At 42.5% G+C, this 19265-nt stretch overlaps 1 long non-coding RNA gene across 1 annotated transcript in view; it reads right to left on the reverse strand.

The window, feature by feature from the left end:
• LOC310852594 overlaps window positions 1-18112 on the reverse strand; it is a 59427-nt gene extending 41315 nt beyond the window's left edge. Inside the window, exon 1 of the long non-coding RNA XR_014568301.1 lies at window positions 17760-18112. This is a non-coding gene — a long non-coding RNA (uncharacterized lncRNA). The remainder of the gene's footprint in view (window positions 1-17759) is intronic.
• Window positions 18113-19265: the final 1153 nt, after the last annotated feature.

Here is a 19265-nt window from a genome sequence, read left to right on the forward strand (position 1 = left end):
GGGTCTTAGTCTTTTGCACTTCAGATGGTTCAAAAAGGCTTACAGTGCAAGCCTATGTATGCTTACTTAGAATTAAGCGTCATTGTGTTCAGTGAGGCTTCCTCTCAAGTAAGTGTGCATAGGATTGCAGCCTTAGTATGGCCCAGTCAGGCACAATTGCTCATCTATTTCAGTACCCACAGTCCAGAATAAATCCAGACTTCAATCTGCAGTTGCCCCTACCAGTCCTAATAGCCAACAGAGTCTGTTCTAGCTGCTGCTGAGCCTAAACTTTCTGTCACATGTTTTTTTTCCAACTATTCTCCATCAATTAATGAGAAAAGAAATAGAAAAGGGGAGATTAAACAGTGAAATTATGGGTGTGGTGCAAGACTTTGTTATGTGAAGCTTACTTTTAAGGTCATTGGGCAATGTTTTATGAGTGTCATTTCTTCCCATTCTGCACCCTGCAGCCTTCCTGGGTGCTCTCTTTTCCTGAAAATTCCATAACATCCCCAATGGATTTACCTGTAAGCACAGGAAAATGGGAAGACCGACTAATGTGGTCCTAACAGCTGTTCATTGTTACCTATTGTTTTAGGTCGTCGTACTTTTAAAAAAATCAGCAATTATTAACAATAAAAGGTAAGAGAAAGACTTCCCTTAAAAATAACATCATTGAGCACACTAATTCCAGACATTCTGTAACCAGTTTTGCAGGCTTCCTAACTGTCAAATAAAGTTCAGGGAAAGACATAGTAATACATTATAAGGTAACTCATCTTATGGGGCTTTTTCAGGACAGGAGGAATAGGCAGCCAGAGAGAATGCAGCATGCTAGAATGGAGTTTAACCTAATGCCAGCTTACAATAAAGCAAGCTAAACTCTGCACCCACCAATAATCTGAATAAATTCTGAAGTGCCCTGAAAATGTGTCAGCAAAATAGAAGCCTCTTTCATGAGCAGCACAACTGCGTTAACCTAGGGGTACAAAAAGGTGTGTCTTGACATGACTCAGAAGTGTCAATACAGCACTTGACTACTTGAATTTGAAAGAAGACTTTGGAAGGATATTCCCTCCCCCTATTTTAAACAGTATGCTACTAAAAAGCAAAAGGCACAGAGTAGGAGAAATTATAACTAAAAATGTGAATAGCGCCTAAATTCCCCCCTCAATATCTGTTTGTCTTTCATTTAGAGGGTGGGAGATGAAAAACAATTAGATGATGCATTCACTTTGCTAGGCTGATTAAAAGCTCATCAAGGGCCTCAAGTGGCACAAAGTTTTAAATCCATTGATTAAATTTGCATCTCTTAGAAGTGTTCATCCACACAGAGTGCAACCTACACAGCAAAATCTTTTGCCATGTTAGGTATAGATTTATAACACTTTAAATAGATTGGTCAAAACTGGTGTTCCATATGATACATTTTGAAATACCAATTTGTGCTGGATTCAGCCCCGTAAACCAATGGTAGGGACGCAGGTGGCGCTGTGGGTAAACGCCTCAGTGCCTAGGGCTTGCCGATCGAAAGGTTGGCGGTTCGAATCCCTGCGGCGGGGTGCGCTCCCGTTGCTCGGTCCTAGCGCCTGCCAACCTAGCAGTTCGAAAGCACCCCTGGGTGCAAGTAGATAAATAGGGACCGCTTACTGGCGGGAAGGTAAACGGCATTTCCGTGTGCTGTGCTGGCTCGCCAGATGCAGCTTTGTCACGCTGGCCACGTGACCCGGAAGTGTCTCTGGGCAGCGCTGGCCCCCGGCCTCTTAAGTGAGATGGGCACACAACCCTAGAGTCTGTCAAGACTGGCCCGTACGGGCAGAGGTACCTTTACCTTTTTAAACCAATGGTATCACTAGAAGGCATATGGATAAGAAAGGAAATATGAGGTATTTGGTTTTAGTTTAATTAATTTTAGCGTAGGAATTTTTTTATGTTGTATCTTAGAACAATTACACTCAGGACTTCGGAGCACAAATTATTCCCATGTGGTGGTGCATAGAAAATGACTTTTTCTTTGGACAGCCAACAAAGAGCAGTTCTCCTGTTAGCCAAAGCCAGCAGAGAGCTCCAGAACATCCTAGTGCTCTTGCAATTCAGCGTTTAAAGCTTAATATCAGGGGTCAGAAACCTTTTTCAACCATGGGCCAGTTCACTATCCCTCAGACCATGTGGTGGGTCGGACTATTTTTTTGGGGGGGGGGAATGAACGAATTCCTATGCCCCACAAATAACCCAGAGATGCATTTTAAATAAAAGGACATATTCTACTCATGTAAAAACAAGCTGATTCCCGGACCATCCGCAGGCCAGATTGAGAAGGCGAATGGGCCACATCTGGCCCCCAAGCCTTAGGTTGCCTACCCCTGCTTAATATTTTGTTGTTATTTTTTGAGAAACAATTTTGATTTCAAGGGATTAAAATATTCAGGACACCACGTAAAAGGGAAAGAAACAGAAAGACAATTTGTTAATAAAAGGGAAAGAAATAGACATTTTAGTGGTCCATTTCTCATGTTACCTATATGTACAATGCATACATGAGGCAGTGGGGAGCCAAACCACAACCCACACTCATGCTGGTGAAACACACAATGCCCATGCATTTGCTACAGTTTCTGTAAAAGTCACATGTCAGCTGCTGGATGCATGTAAGTGCTCTTTGTGACTGGAGTCCCTTCACATATTGGTTCTTTGCAATTAAAAAATATGTATAAAAAGGCATAATCTGATGAGCCTTTACATGCATGTACAACATTGCAAGGGGACGCAGGTGGCGCTGTGGGTTAAAGCCTCAGCGCCTAGGACCTGCCGATCGAAAGGTCGGCGGTTCGAATCCCTGCAGCGGGGTGCGCTCCCGCTGCTCGGTCCCAGCGCCTGCCAACCTAGCAGTTCGAAAGCACCTCCGGGTGCAAGTAGATAAATAGGGACCGCTTACCAGCGGGAAGGTAAACGGTGTTTCCGTGTGCGGCTCTGGCTCGCCAGAGCAGCGATGTCACGCTGGCCACGTGACCCGGAAGTGTCTCCGGACAGCTCTGGCCCCTGGCCTCTTGAGTGAGATGGGCGCACAACCCCAGAGTCTGTCAAGACTGGCCCGTATGGGCAGGGGTACCTTTACCTTTACCTTACAACATTGCAAACTCTTTTTTTAAAAAAAAAACCCTATTAAGTTTCAAAAGCGGCCTGACAGATATAGCTCAAGGTATTCTTTCAGCTAAAACAAAAGCTCTGCAATATACACATAGATCTTAAATGCTCTTTCATGGTCCAAGACTGAGATTATCAACACATTTCCTTGGAATCTTAGGACTGAGGTGTTAATTGTCTTTTGTGCTGTATTGCTGCATATTTCTCTGTGCTAAAATTTGATCATGTTAGCCCAGACAACAGATGAGTTTTGCGCCCAATTTATGTTTGAATGCCAACTGAAAGTAAAATTGACAAGGTCCCTTGCAGTGTCAGTAGCAATTGCAGGGAGCCAGTTCATAAAGGCATTTTGTTGTTGTTTAGTCATTTAGTCGTGTCCGACTCTTCATGACCCATGCTACATAAAGAAGTGTTTGTGGCTAGATTACACTGAATTTCTGAGTATTAATTTTTCACTTCCGTATAGGTGTTGGCAAATGTGATTTCTTAAAAATAAAACTTTTGCTTTTTAACACTTGACTGTTCTGGGGATGGACACAAAAGACATGAATCAATTCAACACAGGAGACCAGTGAGCAGGCTCTGCCATGGTTAGCTTTCATTTTCTATAATTAGCAGCATCATACAGCTGTTTTGAAGAATTGTATTAAATAGATCCTTCTGTATTTAATGCTTCTCAAAATACCATATGGTTTTTTTATTAAGCTTCTTTTGATATCAAAAGATAAATATATAAAGAAGAGTAGGAGGAATAAGCGCCACAGAATTTATTTAGCAGTTTGGTGGAATTTTAGTATATCTTATTGTTGGAAGGTGGCCAAGAGAAGTAGGTGTATTTTCCTCTGCAGTAAACATTTCTGTGTAGAACTGCTTTGACTGCACACTTCTTGATCAGAAAAAGCCCAATAAGAGGCAGGGGCGGAGGAAAGGGGGTGTGGTGGGGCGGGTCGCCCCAGGTGTCACCACTGATGGGGTGACATAATGCCGGGCGGCACTCACCGCGGGGCTTGCAGCATGCCCAAGCTACGTGTCTCTCCTAGGAGAGAAACGGTGGCTTGGGCGTGTACAGGCTCTGCGCTGCCCAAACGATCTGCCCACTACCTCCCCCCCAGCTGTAGGGTGGCTGAGTGGAAGGAGGCAGGCAGACTCTGGAGGCCCCGCAATGCACCCCATCCTTATGGACGGCTTGCCCTGCCCCTGGGTGCACCGCCCCAGGCGCCCGAGCAGCTTCCTCTGCCGTTGATAAGAGGAGTTGCTTCCTGATGTATTTCCCCAGGCTTTAGCTGAAGCATGGGCACCCAGGATAGAGCCAGTGTGGTGTAGTGGTTAAGAGCGGTAGACTCGTAATCTGGGGAACCGGGTTCGCATCTCCGCTCCTCCACATGTAGCTGCTGGGTGACCTTGGGCTAGTCACACTTCTTTGAAGTCTCTCAGCCCCACTCACCTCACAGAGTGTTTGTTGTTGGGGAGGAAGGAAAAGGAGAATGTTAGCCGCTTTGAGACTCCTTTGGGTAGTGATAAAGCGGGATATCAAATCCAAACTCTTCTTCAGGAAGGCTACAGAGTGCAGGCAACAGGTGAGATGATATGTATAATGAAATAAAAGACACTCACAGACACCGCTTCGCCACCTCAAAAGTAAGGTAAGCATAACCCTACACATAAGAAGACAATTCATTTTCTCATTAATGGGAGAGAAAGAATGGGGGGAAATGCAGATAGGAAGGGCACAAAGTAGATCTTTTGATGAGTAAAATAAAACAAAACTTCAAGACACTGCAGGAGTTCCTCATCATGAATCTTCCACATCATGCCTAGCTTTTTAGTAATGTAAAATGAAATCCCATCCCTCACAAACAAACGAAGTTATATGCATATGAATTGGTATCTTCAATTGGACTTACGGACATAAAGAATATTGGATTGTAGGCATAATACGAGTTCTAGAAGATGGTACAGACAGTTTCTCTGAAATAGAATAAATACAAAACAGCACTGGGCAGTTGCAATATTCATCCATTACAATCATCCTCTTAAGAATGTTGGCTATTGATGAATTCTGTCTGACAAAGGCACAAGATCAAGACACAACTAACAATAGGTTAGTGAGTAAGGAATACATTTTCTGGAAATTGTCATTAGCAATTTGCTATGGGAATGGGAAAGAAAAATACCTTACTGAAAATCAAATATGCTCTTTGCCTTTTAGACCACTTAGCAATTTGAAGCATTGACAGAAGAAATAGACATTTATTTTTTTCAGGGAAGGAAAAAAAAAAGGACAAAGGAATCACTAAGGCTGCCACATGCTGCTATAAATCATTATTAAATGAAATGCAAATAAATCCAGAACACTTGATCCTGCAGCTCAAACCAATGTATTGAGAAGAGACAAAATAGCTGAAACTCCACTGCAACATTATGTTTTGTGGTGTTACACTGATTGTGCGATCTGATTAGGATGGCAGACTGACACAGTGGCCTGTATTAATGCAGCTGTGCTACCAGCTGCCCCTTTAAAAATGTCAACAACCTGATGCCAATGTGGTGGAGTAGGAAGATGATTGACTAGGGCGAACTTCCCATTTCAGCTCCTAGAGGCCTGGACACACTACGTACAGCTATGAACTAAATTCCTCTAGTGGGATTGGAAAAAGAGGCAGTAGAGAAGAACAGGCATGCTTAACTTTTTATATACCACCATCAGTGTAAGTGGCACTTTATGGAGCAGCATAAACAAAAGGTGGGTCACTGATGAGTTTACAATCTCAGTTTAGACAGTGAGTTGTTAAAGACAATAAGGGAGGAAATGGAAGGAACAAGGAGAAAACAAACTGCAGAAGAGAAGGAAAGTGTGAGTGGACGTTGACAACGGATGAAGGCAGCTGCATGTACGTCACATTTGTTTGTGTTAAGGAGCTGGACTAAAGGCACAATCCTAACACCCAATCTACACTGCTGGTTTTTCCCTACCACCAGGCTCCACCACCCAGGGGAGAGATCTTCCACCTCAGAAGCCCACACTGTACCTACCAAAGGCATGGGATGATTGTTAATTACTCAACAGAAGGAATCCTGTCAGCAGAAGTTCCTGAAATAGTGCATTTTAGGAGAGGGGTGTACCAAAGCAGACAAAGGCTGGATCCCATGCCAATCCTGCTATGCCCCATCCCTGAAATGTCCTATTTTGGGGCCTTATTCTGGGAAGATCCCTGGATCATCTGCCAATCCATTTGCTGAATGGTAGCAAAAAATGCAAACCTGCCCACTTGAGTCTGTCTGGACTGTGAGGAGCTGGCAGGGCTTCAGATGCAACAGTGGTGTTTCTTCCCTGATAAACCCCAGAAACTTTCAAGATTGTTCTGGATGAGATTAAGCCAACGGCTTCACAGAAGAGATGAGCGGAGAGTTGAAGAAATGAATGTGGTGGTTCATTATGGGTATTTTGGCTCTTCTGAGAAACCAGCTCTATTTGGTTCCTCCCATCTTTCAACTATCACTTAGTGTTAGCCATTCTGTTTGGTTGCAGCGGAGGAAGAGATGGGGATGAGGCCTATCCCATCAGCTTGGCTCAGCAACTGGGTCCATTTAGGAACTGCTGCCTGAGTTTGCTTGCTTGAATCTTCCCTTATCACCCCTTTCCCTGTTTGTGTTGTCTTTTAAACAGTAAGTTTATGTTTGTTATTGAATTTATGTAGCTGCTCATGGATTAAACCAATCAGTTATATACCCTATATTAAAATGGTTCATGTCCAATATATCAGTAATGTTTACATCATCTTTGTAAGGTATTAAGGAATGGGTTTCTGTGCAGTCAGTTTGAAACTGACCCAAAATCCCCATTTTTCCTCCTCCAAGGGAACATTTCTAAAATGCATTAACCTGAGCTTTTCAAGCTCAGGAAACTTGAGCTTGAGTCAAAGTATAAACAGAAAACCCAGCTGTATAAACAAGTGCTCAAAGCCCTCTCCCTTATCAGTCTGTGATGGCAATGAGTGGCCTTGCCAGTTCCAGTAGAGCAGGGATGGCATGTCTGGGTCTTATCTTACATCCTGACCACAAAGACCACAAAGACGCACAGACCTTGTCAAGTCTGATAAGAGACCCGGGAACGACGCCAGGAGTTGGTGACCTCCTGCCCCAAGATAAGAGTATAGGAACAGGAACAACCTTTTATGGTCAAGAGTGCCGGAACAGGAATAACTATTTATGGTCGTGGATGTCAACTTACGTGTATAAGCTGACGTGCTTGAATTCCTGGGGAAGGGGCGAGAGGGTTCCTGGAGGATATATATACTGCATGAAATTTCTCATTTCTTTGGACTTGCTGTGAACTGACCACGCAAGTGCCTTCTGCTATCCGGAGAGCAGAACAAACTCTTTCTCTGAATCAACCTCGGTGTCATTTGACTTCCTTTCTCCCTCCTGGGAGCAATGCAGACCCCACCAGTTGGTAAAGCCTAATAAGGCTACAGGTAGTCCTGCATACTCAGTTTATGTAAGGGGAAAGGCTGAAACTAAACTGAAGCTGCAAACTAGTGGCTTGCCTAAGGTGATTTCAGTGCTGAGATAGGGTTATACAAAAGAATATCCTCCTCATGAGTCAGGTTTGAAGGTGGACTTGGAGTGCTGTGAACCTTTTTTTTTTTTTTTTGCAGTCAGAGCATTTTTTAATACCTTACATCTCCCTCTAGTCTAATTTATCTCAACTCTCCAACTCATACTGCATTTCTCATTTTTTCTACACATCTCTCTAGGAAAATTGAAGTTGGGTACTGGAGCATTTATGTCTTTAGATGGCAGCCCCAGAGATTGTGAAACAAAAGACTCAAAAAGAAAATTATATACAAAATAATTCTAGGCAAGAAGATTTCCACATAAGAAAATTACACCCACAAATCTACCTTGAAATGTTTCATTTGGAAAGAGTTTGTGTTTTATCCAAGATGCAAATTCATTTTAAATGTATTCACTTCATGTATAGCTAAGGTACAGAATGCACATTTAATTAACAAAAAATTAGAAAGTGAGGTACACTAAGAAAACAACAACAGAAGTGTGAGGGATTTCTTTTTTCTTCTTCTTTTGCATCTGCTTGTATTATTAAAAGATATAATTTCACTATATAAAAAATGTGGCTCTATAATCTTCCCTCTGAGTAAAAATGAATTATATCGACTTTAGACAATGGCGTATTATAGAAGAGTGTCAGTTCTGTACTTAACTCTTTCTAAACTGCCTGCAGTGCATTAGAGAAGTAAAAAGGGCACACAAAGTGTTAATTGATTCTGTAACGGTGGGGAAATAAGAAATCATAAGGTTAGGGTGAAAGCAAGGGAAATCTGCTAAAGTGATACATAAACTGCACAGGAGACTGAGAGTTTGAATTTTCATTTGATTGTGTCTGAGCGATTCATGATTATAAGATTAATAGAATACATTTTAAATGCCAGCAGCTAGATGGTAGTCATACACAACACTTTTTCAAATATATCCCTCTTCTGATTTTGTTTAAAGGAGAAAAAAACCCAAGATAATGATTCAGTCACTATCTCCAATAGACTATCATTTTATCACACACTGGTTTTGATATAAATTATGCAAAATTTGGGATATTAAACAATGCATTTTGATTTTTTTTAAAGTTACATTTGGTAATATTAAGAGTTCTATGGCTAAACATGAGATGTCACATTATAATGTTGTAATCAGCATTATTTGGGTTAGATCCATAGAGTGAAATTTTGTTTGGTCAGTGAGACTTTCCTGGTTTTTCCTTCCCTTACAGTGCTTATGTCCCCATGAAACTACTCCTGACCCTGTGGAATGAAGTAGGCTGGGGCAAGGGGACAGGGCAGGGCGGGGTGATGGCTGCAGTGAGATGGGGAAATTGAAAGAATTCAGCAGGATTGACTTGAGCAAGCAGATGTGGTTTTGGATTCAAGTCAATAGCTTTTCCAGCTCTTCCACTCATGTACAATACTTGTGCAGAAGGCACAATCTAAAGCAGGGGTAAGAAGTATGGTAGATGTTTTGGAGTTCCATCATTCCTGGCCAAATGTCATGCTGGCTGGGGCTGGTGGAAGTTGGCACCACATTGGCTTTCCCTGATTTAGAAAACTTTTCCTATTCAACAGGTCTGGCTTCAGGGTTTGGTCGCTTTGGGGAACAGGATATCTCTAAGCCCTTGGCCTCTCCCTTTCCTCCATAGGCCTGCCCCAGTAGGTGAGACTGTTTTGGGGTGGGGGGCATTGTCAGCACTGCACCAAAGGCCCCCTGAAGTCTGAGTTTACCTTGTCTGGAGCTAAGGTTTCATCAATGCCAGTCTCCTGGAGCTCTACCTCTATGGTTTCGGAAATCAAGCCTTTACCGGGAGAAACTGGCAACTCTCCCAGGCACCCGGCTTGGACTCCTGTTGACCTCCCTGGCTGCATTCCCCAGCAAGATCCAGGCTAGGTCTCGATAGGCGATTCTTCCCAAACGTGGGAAGAACACACCCACTCCCTCCTGCTCCCCCTGGCAGGGAAAGGAGATAGAGAGAAACATATTTACATGCTTTTATTTCTGTCTTTGCAGCATTACAGAAAACGTGTCTGTACTCTTCAAACTCCAGCAGTCAAGTGACAAAGACATCCTGTACTTCCTGTACATACACAAGAGGAAGAGCTCATATTACACTCTGAGCAAATTCTGGTGCATTGCCCTGTGAACTGACTGTCCCACTGTTTCCCACAGACAGTCCCAACATTCCCATCATGTTTTGTTTTCAAACTAGTGGTTTGCAGCTGCATTGCATCCATATCGTAACATATGGTCCACTTTCCTAAACTGCTCAGCACCTTCTGAAACAACTGGAACATTTTGAAATGTATTAATTGGCATTTCTACTGTCAGCCCCATATACCCAGTTGTCCCTTGCTTGGGCTGCCATTGGCTGTCTCTTGCTTGGATTAGTTTGGGTGGCAGGCATGAGGCAGATTGTCACCTCTCTGCAGAGAGATCTGAGCATGGGCTCAAGAAAAACCACATTTCCAGGATGCTGCTGTGATTTCCCCAAATATATACCTTTTTTCCAAACCATGGCATGAGCAGCATACAAAGTATTTGTCGAGAGCAGACCGGGGTAGCAGAATTGCAGCAGGATGTTCTGGTGGTAACCATTATTTTAAGCTATGCTAAGGTAGATTTATGGTAAGTGGGATCCAGCAACTCTTAGGATAACTACATCTCATGATCTCTAGGGTTTGTGCCTCAGCATGCTGCTACCCTGGAATACTCCAAAGAGACAAACATAAACACATGAAAAGAGCTTGTTGGATCAGACCAATCTTGTCCAGCATCCTATTCTCAAAGTGCAACCAGATGCCTGTGAGAAGCCCACAAGCAAGAACTGAGCACAAGAGAACTCCCCCCTCCTATGTTTTCCAGCAAGTAGTAATCAGAAGAATACTGCCTCTGACTACGGAGGGAGAGCATAGCCATCATGGCTAGTGGCCATTGATAGTCTTCTATGCATTTGTATAATGCACGCCTCCATGTTAGTGGCCATCTGTGGGAAGGTATTCCATAGTTTAACTACATCCTCAACCTTCCAACATGCTGCTTCATTGGATGCTCAGCGTTCTAGTGGGTCAGGGACTGGACTGAGGGGGATGAGACTGAGGAGGAATGGTGAAAACCTTCCCTCCTCCTCCTGAACCTTCCAGAAAAGAGGAAGGCAGTATTGAATTACAGCAGTGGTTTGAGGAAGGTCACAGCTCAGATATAGGTGAAGAGAAGAGTTGGGAATGTTGGGAGAAGAGAAGGGGGAGACAGAGCGAGAGGAGCCAGCTGACACATTATCACTGGAGAGCATTTCTGACCCCCCTTCTCCCAGAACCCGGCATGTATTGAAAGTGGAAAAGCAAAGGACTTAGAGACAATTAGCCCCTGGCAGCCACCTTAAGGGGAAGTGCTGTTGCTAGGAAGGAAGGGGGGAAGAGCCAGCGTGGTGTAGTGGTTAAGAGCAGTGGACCGGGTGAACTGGGTTCACTTCCCCACTCCTCCACATGTAGCTGCTGGGTGATCTTGGGCTGGTCACACTTCTCTGAAGTCTCTCAGCTTCACTCACCTCACAGAGTGTTTGTTGTGGGGGACGAAGGGAAAGGAGATTGAGACTCCTTAAGGGGAGTGAAAATCCAAACTCCTCCTCCTCCTCCTCTTCTCCTTCTTCTGTTGGACCACACCATTAACCTAAGAGGCAGCATACAGAGGCACTGTGAAGATTGAATATAGATTCGGTAAGAGCTTCCTTGTCTACTTCCTTGGCTGTCTGCCATGAGAGGGTAGAGGATCGGAATTCACTGAAACCTGACAGTGTTATGAGAGGAAGACAAAATTTCTACTTTCTCCTTGCCATGTTTTATACAATTCTTTCATGAGAGTTTCCATATTTCAAAAAGAAGTGAAAAATTGCTGAGCTTTTTCTAATTTTGCCCAAAATTGTTGAACTTTTTTTGGCAAAATCGGCAAAATTGTTTTTTAGCTGTTTTTAAAGAAAATCAGTAAAAAAAAACCCACTGCTGACATACGTCTAGTTTTTCCTGGCTATTTTACCAATTTCTGCCTGGACACTGTTTTTGAGTGCAATATTCCTAGTATGTCGAGGAAATTCCGGACATATGACAACCCTATCATGTCACCTCTTATTTGCTTTTCCCACCTTGGGTTACATAACCATACAGTGATGATCTGACATATCTGTCCTCCATGGCTGGTGGGTCACACATTTGTGCAGGCCTAAATTACCTGGGACGCGGGTGGCGCTGTGGGTTGCCAATTAGAAGGTCGGCGGTTTGAATCCCCACAACAGGGTGAGCTCCCATTGCTCAGTCCCTGCTCCTGCCCAGCTAGCAGTTTGAAAGCACCTCAAAGTGCAAGTAGATAAATAGGTACCGCTCCAGCGGGAAGGTAAACAGCGTTTCCGTGCACTGCTCTGGTTCGTCAGAAGCGGCTTAGTCATGCTAGCCACATGACCCGGAAGCTGTACGCCGGCTCCCTTGGCCAATAAAGCGAGATGAGTGCCGCAACCCCAGAGTCGGTCACGACTGGACCTAATGGTTAGGGGTCCCTTTACCTTTAAACTACCTGCACTGTGCTACCTTCTCATATCAATACCTTGAAAATATGTTGCTGCAATGGTTCCCCTGTGTCTGTCAAAGTGCCTGTATTGATTTTTCTTAGAACTGTGTTCAATTGGAAACCTAAGCTTTATAACACACACAAAGAAAGAGAAACCCCTAACCCTATGAGCTTGCCTAAACTCTTCATTGACCTCTGTTTTGTCTGACTACAAAATGATGGTTAAAAGTAACTGGGAAGAGGGACATTCTGGATACTGTGCCCTGAAGAGAATATTATTGGAATACCTTCTTCAAAGAGTTTCATGTAGCATGAACTCTGGTGCTATTTTGAGGCCAACTTTTTAAAAATCTCACTGGACATCTCATTATATAATTAAATTTGCTTAGATTATGACTGTGTTTGTTCTGTTGAATTTTTTATGCCTCTGTTTTAATTGCTGCTTCTGCTGTTTTATTCTTGGAGTATTTATATAGTTGCTGTTTTTATTCTCTTTTTTGTACGCTTTCCCTGGGAGTTTTTAACCAAAGGGTGGCATAGACATCTTCCAAATAATAAATAAAACTGCAGCAGCACTTTTTGCACTTCCAACAAATGCATGGAGGTGGGGTGTAAATTGAGATTGCACATCTGATGTTCTGACTAGAGCTATATGCATAAAATGGAATGTGTATAGGTTTTCTGCGCAGGCGACATGCACATAGGGTCTATTCAGTTGTTCCATAAAACTTCTGAAATGTTGCTTTCGGGAGTCATGATAGCAGGTACTATCGCAGTTCCCTCCCTTCACGTAGTCCCCCAAAACTGTGAAAAGTAGTACTCACTAATGTGTCTGAGGGCTGGAATAATTTCAATCAGGAGTAAGGAATGTGACTCCTGAGATGTTGCTGGCCTCCAGTTCCCATCACCCCCATCCAGCATTGTCAGTCATGAGGGATGATGGGACATATAGCTCAAGAAGACTGGGAGAGCCACAGGTTCCCCACCCCCAATTTAGACAAATACCCAGATGTTTAGAAGGTTTAGCCAGTCTGAATCTCTTCAGGTGAATAAACATTTAGAAATGTCTTATTTTTTATTCTGCATGCCAAAAAATGCAAGTAATCATGTAGCCATATGGCAGTTGTTGTTGTAATTATTATTTATTTCTCTTATTTTCCTATGCTAACGTTTTGTTTTGAGATCAAGAGCCATTTCCAAATAGAGTTGTTAACAACACAAAATGCTGCCTGTGAACAAGAAAGAGCAGAGGATCAGTTCCTGGCATCTTTGTGATGCTTAAAACGAGACAAGAAAATAAGCATGCTCAGGTCACACAGATAAGCCTCCACACTTTAATTATATTTTTACTCTTTGCCTCTATGAATGTGTATTTTCAAAATAATAAAAAATATTTCCAAAGTCATTTTTCTTAGGTTTTATCTTTAATAACCTCCATACAATATTCTGTCAGATTGTTATTTCAAAAGCTTTAAAAAAAGAAAGATTGATTGATTTAATGTAGTCCGGGCACTAGCAACAATCTTAGAGTGGGCAGAGAGTTTTTGTGGGGTGTTCCAAGTTGGTGAGTATGCTTTTCTTGATGTCAAATACATCATGACTATTTTGAGTAGGCAGAAGAATATTTTGTATAGGTTAAAGTAGGTTTCCCATTAACAATTCAAGCAAGGTTCCTGACAGTCAAACATAATGCTGTCTCTGCTAAAATAAGATTCATCGTGTCTGCAGGTTCTAACAAAATAAAAGAATCCTACCAGTAGCACCTTAGAGACCAACTAAGTTAGTTATTGGTATGAGCTTTCATGTGCACGCACACTTCTTCAGATATGGTCGATGGACTTTCATGCGGCTCAATGTGGTGCCTTCCATAGTTCTAGTTACAGGTAGGTAGCCATCTTGGTCTGCCATAGTCGAAACAAAATAAAAAAATTCCTTCCAGTAGCACCTTAGAGACCAACTACGTTTATTATTGGTATGAGCTTTCGTGTGCATATCTGAAGAAGTGTGCATGCACACGAAAGCTCATACCAATAACAAACTTAGTTGGTCTCTAAAGTGTTACTGGAAGGAATTTTTTTTTATTTTGCAGGTTCTAAGATAGGCAGAGCTGAAAGGTAAGGGGCACCAGCTCATTCTGTAAGTAGTGATTAAAATTATTTTGAACCAGATTGTCCTGGCTTCTATTGATTGATGCATGGGCTGCAAAGGTTTTACAACCTGGAGAAAATGGCAATGCTTTCTGTTCATTAGGCATTATGAGAACCAAATACTGAGCCCTACTAGCTAGGTAGAATTAGGCTGGTTCCGGATGGGTTATTTAACTGAACATTCTTCCTGATTTGGTTGCAAAAAGTTGGGATTTAGACAAAATGTGCTATTTATTGGGTGTTCATTCTGATATAGATATTAATATTTTTTTTGGCAGGCAGGTTCAGAGATGTTGTGTTAAGAAAATATTATCCTATACTCTCCAGGGTGTTTACTTATCACTTTCCTTACTGCAAGAAGTGTGGAATTATTTTTGCCTGGACAGGGTTGCGGGGAGGGGGTGCAGGGAAGTTGTTCTGCTCTAAATCAACTTTTAATTATGGAACCTGACTTTGCTGGCATATGTCTGAATTCCACCCCAAAATATTGACAGTCTGGAAAGACCCATACTTGCACACTTTCCTGGAACACTGCCACACTATGAGACAAAGAGGAGAAAAGAAAATGTTACAGAAAATGTTAGCAAAAGCACAATAGCCGTTATCCCCCCCCCCCCCCAGTCATAGATGAAGGATTAATGGCAGCTTCTAAAGGTCACCACTAAACATTCGGTTGATACATCCAAGCAGGAAGGGTCATGTGCCTGAATCCAGAATGTGCTTTTCATAACGAAGGACATCAGGCTTCTTATATTATCAGAGAACTGGGGGCAAACACAAGCATTCTTCTTCACAATTAAGCCAGATTGCTACATTCATAAATATTGAAAGATTTCTTTAGCACTGTGAAAGCAAGTGCCTCTTACTTAGAAGCAAATCGCATCAGTAGCTTGATGATGTACAGCAGACTGCCCACAAAGAGGCACTCATGGATCTAAAGACCTATACTGCATTGTACATTCTGCTTCAATTCTGACAACAGAAACACATTGAAATGGCAAAGTTCCAGGCATGCAGGGCAGCTGTTAGCTAACACACAAATCGTTGGGCTCTCATAAGTAAATATATTGATAGCAGCTGCCTCAATCCCCCCCCCCCCCAGAAAAGCCAAAAGTATGCCTCAGCTATTGCAACCCTAAAATCTACCGAACATGAATAATGCAAATAAGAAAAATGTTGTGCTGCTATGTTGATTCAGGAATGCTTTATATGCTCATTAGCTAATGCATATTATAACTGAACTCCTAGAGAAGTCCGTGTGACAGCCCCATGAATGCCAAATGAATGTGTGATGATTAATAGTGTTTCAATGAATATCAAATGATTTTTTAATGACTGAACACTTAACATTTTACTGTTGATTCTTGCAGAATACAGAGGCTCTCAAGAAGCTGATCAGAAAGCTGACAGTAAGAGAAAGCTGCTTGAATTTAGACACAGGGTGTCCTTTTCCAGAAAAAGGTTGTAGAGTCTATGACACTTCATAATTTCATTGTCTACTTGTGGCATAGTTAAAACAGCAACAATAACAAACCTGCAAAATATCAGTGAGTAAACTCTAATCATCAGATTATTTAATTCACATAGGATTTCCCCCCAAATTTGTTTTCGTTTATGGACCTTTGTATTTCATGTGTGTATCCCCACGTAAATTCAAAAGTGCCACATAATGTCCTACTGACCTTGGTGAGTCAGGTGCACAAAGCAGAACAGCCTTCATTAGCCAGCTCAGTGCCACGCAGATGTTCTGGACTGCAAGTCACATCAGTCCCATCTTGAAGACACTAGGTTGTCGAAGGCTGAGGTGGAGCTTCATGCAACCATGAGGCTGGGATTTAAGAGATTAGGATTTAAATAAAACTGGAAAGAGTCAATAATAAAATGTACAGCTATATCTCAATGACCAACAATATCTAATATCCTAAAGCAAAAAAATATATTAAGGACAGAGGGATGAATGCACCAATGAAATTTAATTTCCTATATTGCCTTGCAGTTAGCAGTCTTCTTATCTAGGTTCCTAGACCCTAAAAGAGGATTCTGGATATGTTTTGAGTAGATAGGATGAAGTCTTTTATTAAGTAAAGGACAATCCAATAATTAACACATAGCTTAGGACAAAGGGAAAGGTCAGGTATAAGCTGAGTGCAGAAATTTCTCAGTGAACTTTAATATTCCATAATGACAAATTTAATAAAGAAAATGGCTGAGATCCAATGTGCAACTTTAGATATGCCCAACTTTAGATATGCTTCCCCACCCCTTAAACAGCATACTACCATGTTTTTGTTGTTGTTGCTATTTATCAGGCATATTCCAGCCATCTGGGCATGTTCTGAAGACCAAATCCACATTTGCAATGCCAAATGTTTCAGTCCCCTGCATCTTCTATTGGTTCTTTCTTTACTCTTGTGCTTTCTCTGCACTACACCTCTATGATATCAGGGCTGCTGAGCATGCAACAAGTTCTGGGATCAGGTAGCAGGTTATGTGAAACTCCCAGGGCTTGGGGCATTTAAGGACAGCGCGACCCGAGAACGCCCCTTTTCTTCTTCGATTCAGCTGCAGTTTCCCACCCACCCGCCCTCTAGGTTTTCCCCTCTGACTTTGCTATGGACCTCGGTTGGTCGCCGCAAGAGGCCTGGTAGGAGTTTTTCCACTTGGCTAATTGGCATTGTTTTTAAAGCCATTTGGTTTTTTCGCCTACCTCGTAGCAAAACGTCACAACACCTTTGTTTTGGGCGGTTAGGCATTGGTAGGGGTATTATTATGCTGATGAGTTGGGGGGAGCGCCATCACCTCCCCCAAATGTTGAGGGGTAGTTCGATAAAGGATTCCGGGGGGGCGTTGCCTCGTCCGAAACCTACGGAGGCTAGAGCCTAAAGTGCACCCCCAAGCGGTGACCCCTCGGGGAGCACCTAGGGATGTGCATCTCAGGGGCTCCCCCTGTAGGAGTTAACCCCTCCCGGTCTTTACCGGATAGTCTGATAGGACCAATGCCTAAAGCCAATACTGCTCCTATCTGTAATCAATAAAGTTGTGGCCATTTTTTGCCCATTAACCTTAAATTCTGGTGTCCTGTGTCTTTATTTCTATCCAACTTGAGGGGGGGGGGGAATCGCCACGCAATCATTCTTTGCATTAATAGTAGTTTTCTATGGTTTCAGACAGGGGTCATTCACTGCCCAGCTGTAATGGCCTGGGTCTCTCCCACAAACGTGAGACCACTCTGGCAGTCAATTATTTCAGATTTACTGTTCAAACAAACAAACCAGGTCGGAACTCAGCTAATTGCCATCATCCTCAGATAGCACAGTTGCTTGAACTAAGCCCTGCCCCCTTTTTCCCCAACAGGAAAACCCCCACGTCCTCTTCCTTTTCTTTTCATACTTCTCGTAAAGTCTCATGATCTTACGAGATTTTGGAGAGGCCACTGCCGGGATTCCTGGGTCTGGGTCACTGTCTGGGCTGACAAGCTGCATACTTTCACTCTGGCTCTCCCTTCCCTTATCCCTAAGCCCAGAGATCAAGTTATGGCTGCTCCTTGCCCCTTCTCCCTCCCCTCTGCATTCCATTCTTATCTGCTCTTTCTCTATGCCAGTGTTCTCATTCCTCATCAGTGAAGGAATGTAGCTGACACCAACCTGGGGATGGAACCTGCATGTAAGGCAGATGCGCTGCCACAGTTCCCCAATGCCAGACTCTGATCCAGTGCTGCCAGAGTAGACAATACTGGGATAAATTTTAAATAGTCTGGCATGGTAGGCAGCTTCCTATTTTCCACGGGAAGCTCAGCCAATCACCCCCAAAAACTTTATTACAATATATATTACAGCTAACTGTAGCAATATTACCACTGTCCCTCCTTCCTGAATCTCTTTGGTAATCGTCCTAATGTTTGGAAGATCACATTGCAGTAGATGGGTCATTGATTATCCCCTGTGTTACTATTTGCTGCTTTAAGTGGGTGGCCATATTGACAAAAAGTTGCATACTATAGTGCATTGCTGTCTAGTGAGCTCATCATCTTTTTTCAGGCCATTAGTCTCTGTTGTGGGTAACGTAGTAGGCCATAGATTACAAAAATAGCACACATCTCTCTACCTGCACCATTTCTGGCAGACAACTAGCTTCTCAGAGCATCTATGAGTAATTGCTTGTTTAGTATTGTGGTGCAATTCCCAGCAATGTGTTTTGTCAGCCAATGCAGTACTATTCCTAATATCTCATACGAGTCCCACCAGATTAGATTTATCACATTCATAGGAGAATATGCATCAAGGGAAAGATTTATAATTTATCAGAAATCTCCACTTTTAGCTATCTTTATTTCCATCAACAGATCAGTTCTAGAGCATATGGTAATCTCAACCATGAAAAGCATAATAAGCTTCAATGTGGCATTTTCAATTAGCTCCAATCTTTGTGCTCAGGTGCTAATTATGTATACCAACAACTATGCCAAACTAACCTAAAGTTCTGCTCTGAAACGTGAAATTGCACAGCTCCAAGCTTAGCCTGTGTTTGGATAAAAATAGGTTTCTTTTCTTAACAAGTATAATTATAGGGAGAACCAGCTAGCTTTGTGTTAAGAACAAAACTACAAGGACAACTGAAGAACAGAAAGGAAATGGACTTTATGTTGAAATGCTTTGTTGCAGAAAGTTACCGTGCTCAAAACTTTTAACAGGAGTACACCAATAATTCATTTATTTGGTTATTTTGGTCATTTTGGATCAATACCTTCCAAGAACATTGTATGAACACACAAAAACACAAATTTATTCTGTCTTTAAACATTGTGAGGACCTCCTGGATCAAGAATCAGCTCTCCAAAATTCTGAGCACAACTGTCCTATGTGGTAACCAATA

Source organism: Podarcis gaigeae (genome assembly GCF_964106915.1).
Source record: "Podarcis gaigeae genome assembly, chromosome: 9".
Lineage (NCBI taxonomy): Eukaryota > Metazoa > Chordata > Lepidosauria > Squamata > Lacertidae > Podarcis > Podarcis gaigeae.